The sequence below is a fragment of the Sus scrofa genome, chromosome 7, assembly GCF_054392235.1.
Source record: "Sus scrofa isolate SSC_HxYL_T2T_F1_AM1 chromosome 7, Sscrofa_HxYL_maternal_Yorkshire_Landrace_v2.0, whole genome shotgun sequence".
Classification (NCBI taxonomy): Eukaryota; Metazoa; Chordata; class Mammalia; order Artiodactyla; family Suidae; genus Sus; species Sus scrofa.
Window position 1 is genome coordinate 55,497,544 of NC_139389.1, and position 17,156 is coordinate 55,514,699.

General features: G+C 46.7%; 1 protein-coding gene across 8 annotated transcripts in view; it reads right to left on the reverse strand.

Moving 5' to 3' along the window:
* The window catches only part of ELOVL5 (ELOVL fatty acid elongase 5), a 184,776-nt gene that overhangs the window by 51,366 nt on the left and 116,254 nt on the right, over window positions 1-17,156 (reverse strand). For 2 of the 8 annotated variants that reach the window (XM_084968365.1, XM_084968362.1), the window contains exon 1: window positions 14,526-14,742. The exons of the other annotated variants lie outside the window; for them this stretch is intronic. The gene's annotated coding sequence lies outside the window, so the exon portion shown is untranslated. Of the gene's footprint in view, window positions 1-14,525; window positions 14,743-17,156 lie in introns of those variants that run through there. 8 annotated transcript variants of the gene reach the window in all.

Consider the following 17,156-nt stretch of genomic DNA (forward strand, 5'->3'; position numbering starts at 1 on the left):
GGGATCACACACACACAGACAGTACCGTTAAGAGCACCCAGTAAAAGAGGAGCACCAAAGGGGTGAGTACAGTGGGGAGGGGGGAGTGACGTGGGGCTGGGACACCCAAAGAGACCTCCCCAGAGGAGGGGGTTTGAACCAACCCTCAAAAGAGCAGTGGGTGTGGCCAGGCCGAGGGACTGGAGAAGGGCGTTCCTAATGAAGGACATTATCCACAGAGCAGAGGTGGGGGGCCACCACACCCTAAGAAGAATGAAGTGGTCCCATGATTGACTGACAGGTGACACCACTCTGCCTTTGCCAGAAAACTGTCAGCCCAGATTTTGAAGCACATTAAAACATGTGAACAATACATAAAACCGCTGTGAAATGGATTGAGATTCTGAGCAATGGATCGAGGAAGACTGCCCAACTGGTATGAGGCCAGGTTATTAACAGGTTTTACAAACTGGGAGGCCTAGGAGGCAGAATGCTGATGAACAGTGACTTCAGGCTGAAGCAGAGCAAGAGAGGAGGCACGTGGAAGGACAGAGCAGGGAAGGGGCAGTGTGCCCAGGCCATGCCATCATCTCTAGGCTTGTTGATGCATGCCCCGTACTTTACATACCCTCATCACTCCCATCCGCTCCCCCATCCCAGACTATGCTCTACCACATGGACACCCAGCTGTTGAGTCCCAGGTACCCACTCTGGTCCCCTCCTATCCATCCATCTCCACCCTACAACAGAGCCACCAAAATGTGAAGGCCCACTCCTGCCCAAGGCCTTTCAATACCTGTGTCCCTTGTTCTTTGGATATGACCTACAATCCCTACAGACCTTCGTTTAGCTGTTTAGCCCCTTCATCACTGGCTCACACCTGCTTCCAGCCCAAGCCCACCCTCCCCACCTGCCCACTGCCCCCACCTCCCTCCAGTTCTCCTATCAGCAGGCAGGTCCCCGCACAGAGAAAGCTCTCTCACCTCCTGCCTCTCTTTTCCCTCCCCTGCCTCTGCCCAAAGGTCCTTCACTCCAGGGAAACGTTCCCCGACTCCTCTTACCCAAAGCCTCAGCCTGGTCAGGTCCCCTCCCACTGACACTCTAATCACACCTCAGGTACAAATGAACATGTGGTTAGTGTCTTAGTCCTCGAGGGTAAGTGCTCTGTGTGTCTGGTTCACCTGTACCGTCAGCTCGGCACTGGGTACACAGGGTGCCCAGTACAAATCTACAGGATGAGTAGTGTGGGGTTAAGAGGCTGGAGCAGACTGGGGACAAAAAGGGGAAGACCTTGACAGTCCTCTGACATTGTTTTGTAGACAGGCAGCCAAAGACAGCTGGCCCCAGGTGGCTTTGTCAGCAACACCACTCCTCCATCAGAGCCCTTGGCACCAACCAGAGAAGCCAATTCAGCTTTACAACCTTCATCAGAGGAAGCAGTGAGAAAGGCAGAGACTGCTCTCCACATCCAGCAGTGAGAGAAGCCCCCAACGGGGCAGGATGACCAGGTGCCACCTCACCCACCTCGGATGTTCGGTCTGTCCACCTATTCACCCAGCAGGCAGCAAGGTGCCCCTGATCTGTGTACAGAGACTCCCCACCCTGCTGTAGATAGACTCTCAGGACCCCAAACTTACCCCACTTTGAAACAGGACACCCTCCCTTAAGATTTAGGGTTCTCCCACTCCTCCCCCCTTACCCCTCCCTGAAACTCCTTCTTCAAGTGTCCAGGCACTTGTTACAAGTGGATGAACCTGGAACCATTACGCTAAAGATGCCAGACATAAGAGGCTACATATGGTAAGATTTATTTAAATGAAATGTGCAAAACAGGCAAATCCATAAAGGCAGGGTAGTGTTGCCCAGAGGCTGCAAGGGAAGGGCGTGTGGGGAAAGGATGGCTGATGGGCACAGGGTCTTCTGTAGGGGAATGAAAATGCTCTGGGACTAGACAGAAGTGGCTAGAGTACAACACTGTGGGTGAAATAAATGCCACTAAACAGTCCACTTTAAAATGGTAAATTTCATATTATGTGACTTTCTCGTCCAAAAAAACCCTCAAATACTTTTAAAAAAGTTATTCTTTCCAGAGTTCCTGTTGTGGCGCAGTGGTTAATGAATCCAACTAGGAACCATGAGGTTGCGGGTTTGATCTCTGGCCTCGCTCAGTGGGTTAAGGATCCAGCGTTGCCGTGAGCTGTGATGTAGATTGCAGATGCGGCTCGGATCCTGCTTTGCTGTGCCTCTGGCGTAGGCTGGTGGCTACAGCTCTGATTCGACCCCTAGCCTGGGAACCTCCATATGCCGCGGGAGCGGCTCAAGAAAACACAAAAAGACCAAAAAAAAAAAAGTTATTCTTTCCTCCTTAAAGCATAAAAGGAGGATTACCATCTCCAACTGGTACCATGAATCCTTTCCTGCCTCCTCCAGGAACTGGCTATTTTTCAACCCCCTTTCCCCCCTTCCCTTCAATTTCCTCTCTGATCCTTATTTCAGCTGACAAACCTGTTCAAGTTTCCCCAACCAAAACTCCTTCCCCTAACTGTTTTATCCTTGAATCTCATGTAGAACCATCTCAAGATCTCATAAAAAGCACCAGTTATCAATAGCATCTACTTTTTTTGGCTCCAATATTCCCTCTAGTTCTGTTTCCGGCAGTAAGGTAGCCTGTGGATGCTGAAACCTACCTGCTACAACACTTCTAAAATTGACAGATGCAGATTCAGCTAGGATCTGGTGTTGCTCTGGCGCAGGCCTGCAGCTATAGCTCCAGTTAAACCCCTAGCCTAGGAACCTCTATATGCCATGAGTGCAGCCCTAAAAACCAAAAAAAAAAAAAAAAAAAAAGGAATGGATGAACCTGCAAGAAACTGAGGCCAACTGAGCCAGGCAAGAATGAGTCAAAGGAAGTTGTCAGCCTGGGAGGTGCAAGGTCTAGTAAGACCTAAATCCCTACCTCACTGTACATTTAAACACAAATAAATTAAAAGTAAATGGAAAAACTCAGTTGCATTAGCCACATTCCAAGAGCTCTATAGCCACCTGTGTAGCTATTACGAACTACATAGCTATTATGAACAGTGCCAAATACATCCCACAGAAACACCTCAGCATCTGGAGGTAAGCAGCTCACGGGTACTAATTCAGACATCACGGAACCTGAGGTTATAAACATCTTGAAAGAAGTCCCCACTGTAAAAGAAAGGGGAGGCAGATGCTGTGCTTACAAGTCCCCAAAGCAGAGCTATACATAATCAGACATACAAAAAAGGCTAAAGGAACCTTTGCGTAGCACATGAAATTAAAAAGCTTAAATAACCGAATAGGACAAGTGGAGATGTGGGGACATGATGCAGCCAATTTTTATTAAAGTAAATGCACCGTCCAAAATCAATAGTAATTTTTTAAAAAGTTAGTACTATCTACCAAACAGGCATGAACAAAAAGGAAATGAGCTGCTTTAAAAACTATTCCAGGAGTTCCCGTAGTTCGTGGCTGTGGCTGTGGCGTAGGCCGGTGGCTACAGCTCTGATTTGACCCCTAGCCTGGGAACCTCCACATGCCACGGGTGTGGCTCTAAAAAGACAAAAGACAAAAACAAACAAACAAACAAACAAAAATTATTCCAAAAGACAGTCAATCTGAAGGCCAAATATTATGATGTAAAGACAGCAAAGAGAATGGAATAAATTTTTAAAAATGAATATCTAAAAAGCTATTTATGGAGTTCCCTTGCAGCACAATGGGTTAGGATGCAGAAAAAAAAAGAAAAAAATTTATGCCACTCAACTTAAAGGCAAATACACCCCGAAAAAAGCAAGCTAACAATAATGAATAAAATGTACAATAAAATATATATATATATATTTTTTTTTTGTCTTTTTGTCTTTTGAGGGCCACACCCATGGCATATGGAGGTTCCCAGGCTGGGGTTGAATCAGAGCCACAGCACCTCAGGATTCAAGCCGCATCTGCAACCTACACCACAGCTCACAGAAATGCTGGATCCTTAACCCACTAAGTGAGGTCAGGGATGGAACCCTCAACCTCATAGTTCCTAGTGAGATTTGTTTCCACTGCACCACAACGGGAACTCCAAAATGCACAATAAAATATTTTAATTTCAAGTACTCCGTGAAATAATTAAGTTCTTACCAGTTCCCCAATAACTCAAATTATACACAGCAGAGTATTACAGGACTCAACACCAACCCAGCAGGATGAGCTGTGTTTCACATTATTATGTGGGCTGAAGACCCTGAACATTTCTTTAATCAAAGGGGATACTAACTTCCCTTTCTGATGAAGATACTCCTCATGGAGACTCTTCTTCACAAAAACCTAAAATTTTAAGTCATAAATAATGAGAGCAAAGTATTCCGTGGCTAAGTCACATTAGGTGGTACTGCAAACAGACTATTAACCATCAGCCATCACCCAGATGATGTGCTTATGTATTTACATATGTAGCAAGAGCGAGAACTCAGAATCAAAGTCAAAAATTCATTTTCCTGGCACAACAAAATACAAAACACCTTTTATTTTTTTCTACTTCTGCAGCATGCAGAAGTTCCTGGGCCAGGGATCCAACCTGTATCACAGCAGTGACCTGAGCTGCTGTAGTGACAATGCCAGGTCCTTAATCCATGGCACCACAAGGGAACTCCCCAAAAAACCTTTTAAAAAACCACACTTTCCATTTGCCTGTTGCTTCGGTTGTGCAATTGTCACCTGGTCCTCATTTCTTTGACTCCTGTTGCTAAGGTGTCCAGAGGAGTGATAGGAAGGTTTCCCAAAATTTGTGTCCTGCTCAGGGGAAGGTCTTCCCTCCTCCTCCTTCTAAATGGGGTATCAATGGCAGGTTATGTCCCTGACATCGCACAGGAATATAATTACCATCAGGAAAGCAGAATCCCTGCTGAAGGAAGAAAAGCAGGTCAGCAGACAAAATGAATATGAGTAAGAGGGAGAAAATCACAGGACACGCCCTTCTCCTCTTCACCACTCCAAGAATGACCCCCATCAGTTATTCCTTTGACAGAGAGCAGAATCCACAGAAAAACAAATTCTGTGTGAAGCTTAACACTTAATTGCTATGAATGTGCACTGGGTCCTCCCACCTGTTGGGAAGAAACCCCGAGCTTTCAAACTAGAGCTCAGGGATTCACCTTAGGTCATGGCCACAGATCAGATGCCTGCAGGTTTCTCTCTACAAAACAGTTTTTTTCTATTTGCTTTCCTGGTTTGGAGAACATTATAGAGAGAAATGCCTATACCATCTCATTAGGGGAAACAACGTGATTTCAAGAATGAAAAAGATCCTGACTGATAACAGGGGACAGAACAGCCAGTAATGGCCTTGGTGTTTACAAACCCAAACCCAAAACCTCCTCCCCCATCTCCTGCTCAATTTGGCTTAACACTGTTGCATGTGGTTATGCTTCCCGGATGCTGTATAGGCTCTGTCTTATAGGGATGCTGATCAAGGTGAAAAGTCAACCCACAAGGTAGCACCCACAAATCTTATTTAATCAAAAGGAGAATAGAAAGTTTGGATAGTTAACTTAGAATGAATGGGATCTCTTGTGTTAATCTTGTTTCCTTCCCTGGAGAATGAAATATAAGTAGCTTTTTGAGATTATAGTGATTTTCGCATGTGGTTTATGAATGTCATTTTTAGTCATAACTCACATCTGTATACGCTTTAAAAAAAATTTTTTTTTTTTTTTTTTGGTCTTTTTGTCTTTATAGGGCTGCACCCTTGGCATATGGAGGTTCCCAGGCTAGGGGTCTAATCGGACCCACAGCTGCCGGCCTACACCACAGCCACAGCAACGCCAGATCTGAGCCACGTCTGTGACCTACACCACAGCTCACGGCAACACCGGATCCTTAACCCACTGAGCGAGGCAGGGATGGAACCCTCAACCTCATGGTTCCTAGTTGGATTCGTTTCCGCTGCACCACTACAGGAACTCTGTCTTTAAAATTTTTTTAACTTATATTCGGTAGTCTTCACTGAAAACTTGTAAATGCAAATTACATGGTGCAACTGCCACCAGGTAGATGAACAGTGATCAGAGAGCTAAGATGTTCACAGTAGACAGGTAGGAAGGCAATGTGGTGCCACAGAAAAATACCTCTAATGTCAATACACTCTACCCAGCTGCTCTGAAATGGTCTCTCTTCCTTATTTCAGGAAATAGGCTGTAATTACAATCATTACAATCAAGTTCATTATGAAGAACAAAGGCATTCAGAAACCAAGAACTTTTAGGATGTATCCATATCTAAAATAAGTGTATACAGGAGTTCCTTTGTGGTACTGCAGGTTAAGGATCCCAGAGTTGTCACTGAAGTGGCTCGGGTCGTTCTGTCCTGGGTCTGATCCCTGGCCTGGGAACTTCCACATGCCAAGGGCGTGGCCAAAAAATAAAAATAAAATAAGTGTATATATAGTTCAGTTGCAAATTGATATTTTTAAAAAACAGATGTGGAAATGTTCTAGCAAGTACCATCCACTCCCCCTTTTCTAGCACAAGCCAAATTTTGTTTTGGGCTCCACCCTCCCTGACTCAGTGCATGGGATGGGATAGTGTCAGGACTCGGAGGGGAGGGAGCATGTGACCCCAAGCGACCGTCTGGGTGACAAAGACAAACCAGAGTTCAGGCTTCTGGGAAAATGAACTGTGTGTAGCACAGGGTAAAATACACAAGGAAGGGTCACAGATTATGTTATTTTTAGTTTTTCAAAGCCATTATTTAGATTATTTCCCACCCCACCCCAAATATTGAAGATAAGATAGAATTCAAATGGCAGCAAAAAAAATTTAGGCAGAAAACATTAGGAAAAACTTAATTCTAAAGAATGTGATGTAGAAGATTCTTCAAAAGGGCTGCTGAGTCTCTTCCCCAGAGGAATTTCAAGGGAGGGCACAGATCAATGGCCTCAATCCTGTGTCCCCAGCCCCACACTCAAGGGCTGGTTTCCACCTGCTCTCCTACCTCCATACATGTGCTGCTTCTGAATCTCAAACTCCACCAGCCTCCCTTCCTCCTGACTCCCTCTTGCTCCCTGCCAGGAAACCCAGCCCTGAGAGTACGCTCAATCCTGCACAGAGACCGAGCCACCCAGGGCTTCAGGTCCTACTGACAGGCCCTGGGACTCCAGCCATCCCCCACTTCACCCCCATCCTGTCTCATTCTCATCACCTCTTTGCCAGAATCATCTTCTATGGACTTCTTGGCCTCTAGAACCTCCTCTTATCCAGTTTGTCTAATCCAAGAATCTGTCACGTTGATGGCTTCAAGTACTACATTCACTAAGCAAACAAGTATTTAACCAGTGACCACCAACTCTGAACAACTTAGAATAACACAAATGTATCCTACAGTTCAGAAGTCCAAAACAGGTCTCACTGGACTAAAATCAAGGTGTGGGCAGAGCTGCATTCCTTTCCAGAGGCACAATGGGCGAATCCTCCTAGATGAGCGTGTATCACTCTGCTCAAGGTGGCCTCCTCCATCCTCAGGGCCAGCAACACTGGGCCAAGTCTCCTCACACCCCCACCCTTCCACCTCCCTCTTCCAAGGGAAGGACGCTTGGACCCTTTGGGTTACACTGAGCCCACCTAGATAATCTAAGACACTCTATTTCAGTCAGCAGATTAGCAACCTTAATTCCATCTGCAACCTGAATTCTCCTTTGCCCGTAACCCCACATATTTACAGGGGCTGGAGATTAGGACACGAGGCACTGGGACAGGCAAATGTTAAACAAAATGCAGCCTTGGCTGTCAAGATCATGTTAGTTCTCTGATACCAAATGTTAATTGGTGCCCATTACTTTAAGAATTGAGCCTAAACACTGAATCTTATATTGAAGCCTTCCATAATTTCAAAACACTCCTGCAGAATTATCTTACACTGCTTCCCTGAAGTACCTTGGTGCTGTTCTCAACCTGCAGATCTGCACCCAACACGCCAGCATCTGCTACACACCCAACCCAGCTCCTCAGCAGGCCCCCTACACACTCCTGTCCACACAACACTCCTCTCTGAAGGCCCTGCCCACAGTTCACCTGCCCCCTCTCCCTGCCCACAGGGCCACCCCCCAGCTGGCCATTCGGCAGTGACATGAAGGGTTCAGGCAGAGGGCTGGCCCGGCTGTGCAGCCCTTGCGCGCCATCTGACTCCTCAGCCTCGCCTTCATCATCCATCAAGTGAAAGGCAAACCGATTTCTAAATCTTTTCCCAGTTCTTAAGTCTATGAAATTGGGATGGTCTGTATCCCTTTCTTTCCAATTCCAAAGCCACTGCCAGTCAAGGCCACCATCACTTCAACCGGGTCAGTGCCCTTCCCTGATGGAGGGTCCTTGCCTCCAGTCCCATATTGCTCCCCAGGCCCTCAAAGCACCTTTCTAGGTTCCCCACCTCCTAAGAACCAGGTAAAGGCCCTTGGGAAAATGTCCAACCCCCTCAATGCAGCTCCTGCTTCCTGCTTTGATTTTCCTCACTGATTTTCAGTTCCTCAGGAACTACCCGCCCCCCACCTCAAAGGCTTTGCCTGAGCGCCTGCTTCCTCTTTCTACCAGGCAGATGCCCATTCTCCAGGCACCCTTCCCTGGTCCTCCAGGTAGGATTGGGGGTCCTTCCTGTCTGCGTGCACAGCACCCCATGGCGCACTCTCAATCTGTATCCCCATGGCACTAGTAACCATTCCCTGTCAGTACCCCCAACAGACACCAGCTTCCATGGAGGCAGCACCGTCAATCTCACCCAGCACTCGGGGTACAGACTGGGGGTGGCTGCCTACGTTCTGAACAGAATAAAAGGACGTTTAGCTGCCCACAGGCACCCAGAATCAAGGTGAGATTTCCGGGGCTCTCCTGCAGCTTCACGTGGCTGCATGTTTAAACTCTGGCCAAGGGGACATAAGCAGAATTGTCCAGGGGCAGCTTCTGGGACCTTCCCCTAGGAGAAAGCATGAATGAACCCTCTGCCCCTTCTCCTCTGTCTCTTCCGCTATCCTGCTGCCTGAAAGATGGAGCCACGTTCTAAGCCTGACACACAGTGAGCTAGGAGCCCACGGCTGGTCACACCGTACCTCTTCCTCAGGTGTTTATGGGAAACACAATGCCTTGGTTTGAGATACCAATATTGGAGCCACTATTGTTTTGGGGTCTCTGTCACTGGTACCCAAACCAAACTGCAACACAGTGCTGATAATTATCTGTTGTGTCAAGTACATACCTCACCTCTTCTGCTGGCTTATAATCTTATTTGTCAGTAGGGGCACTGTCAGGTGTCTCTGCAGGATCCAGCCACCTGAGCAGAGGGCAGCACAGAGAAATCTTCCCTAAGGAGGGAAGCTGACCCCCCAGAGCCACAACCCGGGGGGCTCCTCATCTGTGAATTGTTAGGACGTCTCAGGCTATCAAGGTACACTCATCTGCCCACGGCCCAAGCACAGATTACGGAACCGATGGTACTATAACGGGCCACATTCAGAGACATTCGTGCAAGTAACTGCCAGGTACCTACTACATGCCTGACAGCACACGGGCCTCGAGGATACAGAGGGAGCAAGCCAGACTCTTGCTGAGAGATAAGGAAAGCACCAGCCATCCTCAGTTGAAGAACGAGGAGGCACACAGAGGTCAGGTATAACCAAGGTTACGCGAGCTGGGAAGGGGGTTAACATCTAACTGAGTCAAAAGCATCAGGTCTAGGATGTGAGGATTTGGATTTATGAAAAATGGGGCTTTTTCTGCTGTTTTGTTGGCTTTGTGCTTCTGTTTGGTGGTGGGGAGCAACTTAGGAAGAAGCACCCAAACTGGGGCCTGTGTAGAGCAGAGGTGAAAGCAGACAGGCAACATGGCAGACACAAGTCTGAGCTGTGCTAAGGGAAAAGGGAAGGTGACAGGTGAAGTTGGATCAAGGATGGCCCTAAGAGGGAGTAAAGGCTTGCAGGGTGGCATGCAATGATCGCATTAACATGTTGGAAGACTTCTGTGACAGCACAGTCAGGACAGCACACAGGGAGGCAGGAGGAGCCGGGAGGAACCAGGCACCCTGGAAGGACTGGCGTGCTGCTGAGGCTGGGGGGCCAGAAGAGACAGAGCAGGGCCTGAGTGCATGCCCCCTACTGGCTGACAGGTGGAGGGAGCCGGGGGTTGGGGGGGGAAATGTGGCTGATGGGAGAAGGAGGTGGGCACTGCTGAAGGGCACTGCTGAAGGCTTGACCATGTGGCCAAACTGGTGATGTGGGTGCTCCCGGCCATGCAGGCCAACAGGAGACAGGTTTGGAGGGCACCCAGGGGAACCCGGCTGATGAGAAGTTCCAAACCTGGAGCTCAGAAGAAAGAAGTGGATTAGAAATAAACATCAGATGGAGTTCCCGTCGTGGCTCAGTGGTTAACAAATCCGACTAGGAACCATGAGGTTGCGGGTTTGATCCCTGGCCTTGCTCAGTGGGTTAAGGATCTGGCGTTGCCATGAGCTGTGGTGTAGGTTGCAGATGCAGCTCGGATCCAGCGTTGCTGTGGCCCTGGTGGAGGTTGGCGGCTGCGGCTCCAATTGGACCCCTAGTCTGGGAACTTCCATATGCCACAGGAGCAGCCCTAGAAATGGTAAAAAAAAAAAAAAAAAAGAAAAGAAAAGAAAAGAAAAAGAAAAAAGAAATAAACATCAGAGATGGACAGTGGGTGGGAGGGTTGGGGGGGCGGTGGAGGTAGATACTTTAGTCCATGGGCAAGCAGATTACCCACTGAGACTGGTTTGCCAAGAGTATTTTGCAACTATACACCTACATCTTGAATTTGGGGAGGCTCCTTAAAATCAGCCAATCCAGAGTTCCCATTGTGACTCAGTGGAAATGAAGCTGACTAGTATCCATGAGGACGCGGGTTCAATCCCTGGCCTTGCTCGGTGAGTTAAGGATCCAGCGTTGCCATGAGCTGTGGTGTAGGTTGTAGACATGGCTTGGATCTGGTGTGGCTGTGGCATAAGCTGGTGGCTATAGCTCAGATTCGACCTCTAGCCTAGGAACCTCCATATGCCACGGGTGGGGCCCTCTAAAAAAAAGACAAAAATTTTAAAAAAATAATAAATTAAATCAGCCAATACCATTCCCAAAAGGATGGAAAACTCAAACTCCAGTCCTGTACCAGGACTCCATGGAGGACACCTGCCTTGCTGTGCACTGTGCACTTATGGTCACCTTCTTCTGGGGTCACTGAGCCTCTTCCACCCTCTTCCCAAAGAAAACAACCAGAAGCTGCCATGACAAGCATAGTACATACAGCATTCTTGTGGGGACACCACGTCCTAAGACCATCTTTAAGGGGGTGTGTGAAGAAGCTCTGCCTTGTTTCACAGGGCAACTGCCTTCTTGGCTGAAGTATACCTGCAGACAATCGACAGCCCTGCAGACCAGGACATCAGGGCCCCTACGTGCCTCAAACGGTTCCCTTAAAGACCTGGCTTAAAGAGGCCACGCTCTACTTCAATCCCTATTTCTAACATACAAACCAGGAGTTCCCTGGTAGCTCAGCGGTTAAGGATCCAGCATTACACTGCTATGGCAAGGGTTGAATCCCTGGCCCAGGAACGTCCACATCCCCTGCACACAGCCAGAAAACAAAAGCAAAAACAAATCAGACTGCAATTGCAAATAGCTGGAAGACAAATATTTAAGAGGCTTTTAAGCAACATTTTCTGCTATGGGCAGCTACTTATAATTCTAACTTGATTGCTAACTCTTAACTGATGTGATTACTTGAATATTCAAAATAAGTTATCATGCTCTCCAAGCTAATTCGTACAAAATATACAAAGGCAGCATTACAGCCTCAGCTGAAATTAAAAGAGGATGGAGAAACATAATTAACAAAGATAAGCTATGCACCCCTCGAGAGAAAAGTCTTAGATTTTAATTCAAACTCATGTAACATAGATAAGGATGTGACATGAAAACATATTTCTTTTTAAAACCCAATCTAATCTCTTACATTTTATAACTTGGGTGTCGGGGTGAATGAGGAACAGGCAGAGTTAAAATCTGTTTAAAAATGAACAAAAAAACAAAAACCTGCTCTGATGTGGCATTTTAAAAAGCAAACACAACCCAATAATCATCGCTTCTACAGAGTGTCTACAGCCATCAGCATCAATTGTTTTATCACCTGGTCACATTTCATGTTAGCATATAAGCCACTCTGAAATCTGTGATCCCTGTATTTTAGGAATTATGGTACTTAGAGCCATCATAGTGTTGTCAGACCAAGTGACACACCCAGAAAGAAAACCAAGATGTCCTCAAACAATAAGAATCCCAAGAGAACTGAAGGGGTGTGAGAGCTGTCATTCTGAACAGCCCAAACATGCAGCCTTTAACTGGGCCTGTGATAGACAACTTAGATGTTCTCAACACACACATGGTGCATGCCTCTACCCACAGAAAACCAGACAATCTGGAGATGGAGGCTCCCTGGAGGATGTGGGTGCCCTGCCCTCTCAGCCCACACCCCTCAGGTTTTAGACACTATGCAGATCAAACCAGGGGGAGCTGGGGCCAGACAAGGATGCCCTTAGCCAGTCTGGTCCTGGATCCTGCCTCTGCCACCTACTAGTGGGGGAGCCTTCCTTGAACAAGTCACTTAACCTTTCCAGGCCTCCAATTTCTTGTCTGTAAAGCTGTGGAGTCCACCTCATGGGGTTTGTGAGGCCATAACGAATTAAGAGATGCCAGGCACTTAGAAAAGTGCCTGGCCCGGGGTACACCCAATACCCACAAAACAGCCTCATTCTCTTCCTAAGTTGCAAAGTATTCCACGTACACCCAATACCCACAAAACAGCCTCATTCTCTTCCTAAGTTGCAAAGTATTCCACGGCCCAACTCTAGTGTAATTTATTCCTCTAGAGAACATTTACTCCATTGACTCAATCTTCTGCTATTGTAAATAACGTTTCAATGAACATTCTATACAATTACGGATTTTTTTTTTTTTTTTTTAAATTTTATGGCTGCACTGGCAGCACATGGAGGTTTCTGGGCCAGGGGTTGAATCCCAGCCACAGCTGTGACCTACACAGCAGCTGTAGCAACACCAGATCCTTTAACACACTGCGCTGGGTTGGGGATTGAACCTGCACCTCCACAGTGACAGATTCTTAACGCACAGCACCATGGTAGGAACTCCGGGATTTTTTTTTTTAAACTATGCTCACCAAATTAAGTTGGTCTCCTATCTAACTTTCATATATAGTACTGATGGTCTGAACACCCTCCAAAGCAGGCACAGATAATATCATCAGTAAGTTCTACATCATAGTCTCAAAGAGGTAGAGTGACTGACCAGTCATAGCCTGCATGGCCTTGAGTGGTAGAGATGGGCCACTATCCTATCTGGCTAACACAAAAGGCCTTTTCTCCAACTCCCTTCCTACAACCTTGCTCACTTTAAAAAAAGCATAGTAGATGCTCTTAGAAATGCACCTCAGACCCACAGGAGAGACATATACTTGGAAGTTCTGTAAGAAGTAAACTCACATTTTCACAGGGGTGCACATCAGCTCACAAACAGGGCAGATACAAGCATCGACAACTCCTATAAATATTAAGGTGATGCATTTCCTTTGCCAAAGCCCAAAGCAGAGATACCCTGAACACCACCTCCAGGGACATACACCGCGCTGCCAAACTTCCCAGGGAAGCAAATGAATAATTACTGAATTTGGTGTCATGAGAACTATTCTTTGGGGAAGGAGAAATTCATAATGATTACTTTGTAGGAGCACAGGCTGTGCCAAGACAAAAGAGGAATGGGTACACTCAGGTTCAGAACAGCTCAGATAAAATAAAGCCCAGAGTGGCCAACCCTGTAGTGTGGCTTTAACTAGGTCTATTTAAGTATGGATGCATCAGAAGTTAGTTCTGACAGGATGAAACTTGACATTGGGGAAGGAAAGAAAAGGGCAGAGGCAGAGCTTAACAGAGACGGAGCCCGTAACCGGATGTGTTAGCCGAAGGGCACTAACTTTGTGTAAGGGCTGTCCTTGGAAACTGTAGGTGTTTCAAGAAAATGGTTACTCGGGGAGTTCCCATTGTGGCTCATTAGTAATGAACCCAACTAGTATCCATGAGGTTTTATCCCTGGCATCGCTCAGTGGCTTAAGGATCCGGCGTCAGATGCAGGGATCAGATGCAGCTTGGATCTGGCATCATTGTGGCTGTGGTGTAGGGAGGCAGCTACAGCTCAGACTTGACCCCTAGCCTGGGAACTTCCATTGGCTCTAAAAAGCTGAAAGAAAGAAAGAAAGAAAGAAAGAAAGCAAGCAAGCAAGCAAGCAAATGGTTACTCTAATAGAGAAAAGTATGATAGTCCCAGCATTAAACATCTTAGAAAACGACTTCCTAAATCCCAGTCAGCAAGAAGACAACAAACAAAAAGGTACAGAAGTCTAACTTGGGATATAAAAATATACAGCGGCCCATCTCTGGGAACTCTGCCTCCTAGGTAACTGAGTATTAAGCTAAAATACCTTTGTTTTGCTCACAGGAAACATGCTGACCAGGCCCAGGATGACTGCAGGAAGGAAGAAATTAACACATCTCTCTGGAGTCTGCTAGAACCAGGAAACGTCTGACTGTATTCTGTCCCCTTTCAGCATAAAAGGATTCTGGATTCTAACTTAGGCAGAATGTTTCTTTGCGACATGAGTCCATCATCTTCTTGGTGGCTGGCTTTCTAAAAGTATTCTGTGCCCCATCCAACACCAAAAAAAAAAAAAAAAAAAAAAGATGTAAGGAAAATCAAGACATTACATACAACTGCTTAAACAGGACTGGCAAGGGAGGGGGCAGGAAGAGGATGGGGATTCAATCTTTCTAAAAACTCACCAAGTTTAACTTTTTTTTAGGGCCGTACCTACAGCATGTGGACGTTCCCAGGCTAGGGATGGAATTGGAGCTACAGCTGCCAGCCTATGCCACCGCCACAGCAATGCCAAATCAAGCCACATCTGTGACCTACACTGCAGCTTGAAACAATGCCAGATCCTTAACCCACTAAGTGAGGCAAGGGATCGAACCTGCATCCTCATGGATACTAGTCAGGTTCTTAATCTTCTGAGCCACAACAGGAACTCCCAGGTATGACTATTTTAAATCCAGGGACCACACAATTCTCAGAGCAAATGCATTTAAGTTAAATACAAGTATCCCTGTAAAGGAAGTATACCACTGTTAATGATAACATTTGTGGATTGAAATTGGAATGGGGGGGCAGGAATTCTTTTTTTTTTTTTTTTTTTTTTTTTTTTTTTTGTCGTTTGTCTTTTTTTTTGTTGTTGTTGTTGTTGCTATTTCTTGGGCCGCTCCCACGGCATATGGAGGTTCCCAGGTGAGGGGTTGAATCGGAGCTGTAGCCACCGGCCTACGCCAGAGCCACAGCAACGCGGGATCCGAGCCGCGTCTGCAACCTACACCACAGCTCACGACAACACCGGATCGTTAACCCACTGAGCATTGGGCAGGGATCGAACCCGCAACCTCATGGTTCCTAGTCGGATTCGTTAACCACTGCGCCACGACGGGAACTCCAGGGGGGCAGGAATTCTATGACAGAAACTCAAAATGAGGTCAGTTTCCTTCCTAAACAATTCACTTTGCTAGGCCAGAACCACCCCAGCAGTTCTGTTTAACCTCAGAAAGCTGTCATTTCCATCAATGATTCTATCATCTGCTTTCCTAAGACCTAAATGATTTTAACTTACATTCTCTATCCCTGGTCAAACAGAAACAAAGGCTTTGCTCTCAGCAAAAGTGAAAATGGAAAATTCTAATTTTGAAAGGGACATGAAAATCACCTTGGTTTAATCGTTTAATTTTAAAGAAAGGGACCAATACCCAGAGTCGATTTTCTTAAGGTTGGTAGGCAGTTTAGGATAAGAAACCAGGGGAGCATATACAAGGATGAGGCACCTACCTAAACCACTATGCCTTCCAATGTTCTCAGGTTACCTCTGTTTTAATAAACAAAGAAATATGCATGTGCTTTACTGTAATCCTATATTATGAGGTAATGTTTATTGTCTCTTATGTGAGCTGAGGTAACCCAGCTGACAGGAAGGAGCCCAGAAGCCAGCACTTACTCTCAGCTCTGCCGGCAACTGCCTGCATGGGCTTCAGCAACACTGGACTTTTTCTCAACGACAACACTTCACTCAAAGGTGGGAAGCATCCTGATTTCAGTGAGATTAAAATGGGAAAGAGTGCTTGCGTGATTTTAAGATGCCGCTAATTATAAGCTGCACCTCTACCCAGACATGCTAAGTTGTGAAAAAGTGAAGATGGATGAAATGTGCTGGAAACACATATTTGCAGAAGGGCCAACCCCCCTCCCCAAATGAATAAAAAGGCCAACAATGGCTGCAAAAAGGAACAGGACTGGACAGGGAGAAAGGTTCTGTCTGGATGGAACGTAGCCAGTCTGGATGTTTCCACCTGAGAACAAAGCCTCCGTCCCCTCCCTCTATGATACTGCATTTTTCTACCCCCCCAGGCCCCAAAGAGCCCTTCCTCTTGCTGGTCCTCCATCCAACTGGTCTTTGAGTTGCCTAGATCTTATCCTAGAAACATTCTCCTATGACCAGCTCTCTCCAGCCTATGCTTCAGGTAGGCTGACAACTGCTCTGACCTCCTCCAACAGCCTCCCAGTCCACCCCACACCCCTGGTGTCCGCTCCCAGTGATCCACCCCATGCACTCTCACTCATGTTCTTGGAGCTCAGCATTCACCATACACTCCTTCTAGTTCAAAAGCTTCAGTGGTCCTGTTACCCAGCATCTCAGGGAAGACAAGGGATCCAGACCACCCAGGCGAGAATGCTTTGTGACCCTGGGTAAGTGTCTAAGCTTCTCTGCTCCCAGTACCAAATAATAATACTTGAGATAAACCCACGTAAAAGGACTCAATGCAATGTTTGACGTGTAGCTAACAGTTCAATATGTTAGCCTTTGTTATCATCAACAATCTACCTTTCTAACCTTTCTTTCCACTTCTGCTCTATCAGCCTCAGGCAGCCTGCTTTCTGCCCAATGATTCACTTGTTTGCTCTCCAAACTTCCTCTCCTAGAATACCTGTCCTCTGATCTCTTGTGTGTCTGCAAAGC